This window comes from Molothrus ater, chromosome 12 (assembly GCF_012460135.2).
Source record: "Molothrus ater isolate BHLD 08-10-18 breed brown headed cowbird chromosome 12, BPBGC_Mater_1.1, whole genome shotgun sequence".
NCBI lineage: Eukaryota > Metazoa > Chordata > Aves > Passeriformes > Icteridae > Molothrus > Molothrus ater.
In genome coordinates, this window is record NC_050489.2 from 506,813 (window position 1) to 510,353 (window position 3,541).

Here is a 3,541-nt window from a genome sequence, read left to right on the forward strand (position 1 = left end):
CCTGCCATTTCATTTTGGGCATGGAAGCTTTCCGGAAGGAAGGACTGGAAAGATTTATCCTGCTTTTGGTTTTCTGACCTGCCTGACTCTCTTCTCAGACAGCAGTGATGTGCTGAGCCCATGGGGAGCCCTGGAGCACAAGAGGGTTGGAAGGAACACAGTAGAGAGGGGATGAAAGTTTTCAGGGGTCTGTCACTCTTAAAGATCAATGGGCTCATGAGAGAAAGGGATTTTAAGAGCTGCAAGGTGATATTTGAAGTCAGCAGGGACCTGGATTCTTTCAAATGTTGCACCCTAACAGACCTGCAGGGCCTGTCAATGGAGCTGGTCCCACTCACCTGGGTGTAGAGCAGCCCTTCCCTGTGGCACAGAAGCCAATCTACTGCCCATGGCTGTGTGTCCCCTGGGCTGTGCTCTGGAGCTGGGTCTCCATCATGGCCATGCAATAAAAGTGGTGGCTGAGGTGAGCATTAAGGCCTGAGTCCCTCTCACTCCCTCACACATACTCAGATTATCTTGTTGGCTTTGATTTCTTGCCCCATAGGACATTGAGCCAATCAGACCAAAAGCACTTTGCCTGAATCTTTTCTTCTCACGCTCTTCTCTGAAAGAATTTTCAAGACAAAGAGTAAAGCTCAGAGAGACCAGGATGGTTGAAGGCGAGCTCCTCCTACTTCCCCTGCAGTCTGGTATTTTCAGGCAGGCTCCCTTCCTTAGAAATGCTTCTGTCCCACTGTTTCCTGATTCCTCAAATGAAAAAATGTTTTTTCTGGCTGCAAGGTGGTGGTTTTGGTGGTGTGGTCACAGCACATCATTCTCTTGGAAGATGCAGCTCTGCATTAGCTCGCCTCCACTGCTGCCAGGGCAGCCCAGGGGTCCCATCCACTGGGCAGGGAGCCCTGCATCTCTCATCCATCAGTGGCTGTTCCAGCTTGTGGCTCCCAGGGATATTTCATTAATGCTGCCCTCAGAGTGTGCACCCAGCACAAACTGGAAGCAGAGGATGATGACACCTGCGAGGTGTGAGGGAGGTCACAGGAAAGGAAATAGCCTGGGCTGGTGGAGACAGACGATTCCAGCAACCCCCACAGCACCAACAAACAGAGCAGCCGACTGCTCCTGGGTCTGGCTCACCTCTGGAACGTGTGGTGGGAAGGGGCCATGTCTGCAGTGAATTGCTGGCATCTGGTTTCCTACATTGCATGGGGAGGGTTGGTTTGGGCTCTGAGTTTTATAGGTACACTGGGAGTCTAATGCTCTTTTATTAGTACGACTCCACTCTGACCTCCATGCTAAAAAAAGCAGGGACTTTCATTTCATCTCATAATCCACCAAGGGCAAATAAACAGACAGAAATTCTACTCTTTCTTTTTTCCCAACTCTCATTAAAACTGTGGTCTCTGTTATTACCATGCAGACATTTTGCACTAGTTTTTTATGACAGTCAAGTACAGATGCCCTTTTTATTTTGAGGCAGAGTTAATAGCAAAGGGTTTTTTTTGCTAAAGTTTCTGATTATCTGCTATGGCTGAGAGCACTTTGCCAGCAATAATCTCCTTGGAATATTCAGGGTTATGCACAGCTTTTAATTCTTTAAAGAGTTTGTCGGTAAATAGCTTGTGAACACTGTGATCTCACTTGAAAAGCAGCCAGCAGATTTCTGAACGTGCTTGTCCACTTCTCCCTCACCCAGCCACTGGTCCAGCATCAGGAACATGAAGCTGCTGATGCAAAAGGCACATAGTGAATTTAATTTAGGGGATTTTACAATGAGCCATTGGGCACAGCACAAGCCATGCCCCATGTCCATTATTTTGGTATTGTTGTGGCTGTTTGCTCTCTAGGATATCTCTGTACTCTGTAGGGTGGCTCTGTGCTCTGTAGGATGGCTCTGTGCTCTGTAGGGTGGCTCTGTGCTCTATAGGATGGCTCTGTGCTCTGTAGGGTATCTCTGTGCCCTGTAGGGTATCTCTGTGCTCTGTAGGATGGCTCTGTGCTCTGTAGGGTATCTCTGTGCTCTGGAGGGTATCTCTGTGCTCTGGAGGGTATCTCTGTGCCCTGTAGGGTATCTCTGTGCTCTGTAGGATGGCTCTGTGCTCTATACGATGGCTCTGTGCTCTGTAGGGTATCTCTGTGCTCTGTAGGATGGCTCTGTGCTCTGTAGAGTGGCTCTGTGCTCTGTAGGGTATCTCTGTGCTCTATAGGGTGGCTCTGTGCTCTGTAGAGTGGCTCTGTGCTCTGTAGGGTATCTCTGTGCTCTGTAGGGTGGCTCTGTGCTCTGTAGGGTGGCTCTGTGCTCTGTAGGGTATCTCTGTGCTCTGTAGGGTGGCTCTGTGCTCTGTAGAGTGGCTCTGTGCTCTGTAGGGTATCTCTGTGCTCTGTAGGGTGGCTCTGTGTCTCGTGGGAGGTTGCTGGCCTTCCAGCTCTCACTTGGAGGTGGCATAGGAAAGGTGAGGCGAGGGCAGCAAGAAAGAAAAAGCGATTCTGTTTTGATCTGTGTGCTGGAAGTGCCCAAGGCCAGGCTGGGCAAGGGCTCTGAGCCCTGGTCTAGTGAAATGTGTCCCTGGCCATGGCATGGGGTGGGAATAGGATTGTCCCCAAGGCCCCTTCAACCCCAGTCATTCTGTGATACTTTGATACAGTGGCTGGGCAGTCAAGGCTGACCCTGCTGGAGATTTACAGTGGCTCTCAATACAGCAAATTTCTGCTGATTTTTTTCTTTCTTTTTCAAAATATTGAAAAGCAGCTCCTATGTCTTTATTTGTTTTTGTTTTTATTCTTACTACACTTGTGTATTTTTACTTAGGTGAGTGAAATAGTCAGCTCTCTTTGGGTGGCCATGGGAAAAAAATCTGCCTTTCTACCTGTTCTTAGTGGAGGACTTAGGTGTTATTGGAGGGATTTCCTTATGAAAGGAATGGCTCGTGACACCAGGCACTCCAGAGTAGTCTGCAGCGTAGTGGCAGCCTGGGTGGGCACACAGAGTGTCCATATTGCTTCATTTTATGATGTTTAAACACAATGTGACACAGCAGCCTCAAGGAGTGTGGGAGCGCTTGGATTCCAGCAGTGCTAGCTCATTACACTGACTGTCCTGAGTGCTACCATTTACTCACAGTAGTAAACACTGTGCCAGAGCATGTACACAGGATCCAGGCTCTACAAAATGATACAATTATGAGGACTGAGCAATCCTGAGATACTGTGCTTAGTGGAAAACATTTGCTGGAGAATTGTATAAAGCCACAGAAATGGGCAGTTCTTAGATGTCAGGAGACTTTCCAAGGTTTTTTACCCAGATAAAAAACTCTGATAGAAATTAAATGTCTGAGATTAACTATGATTCATTAGTGAACAAAACTGCAGAACTTGGGGGCCATTCAGTACCTGAGCTCCTTTAAGACTCTTAGCAAGGGTGAAGGATGGCTGGCTGAGGACAGCCTTTGAAGCGTAGATTTCTGCTAAATCAATGGACAAGATTTATCAAATTTCCAGTCATTTCCCAGGGCTTCTGCCAGCCCCCAAAAACAGCTACTCTTTC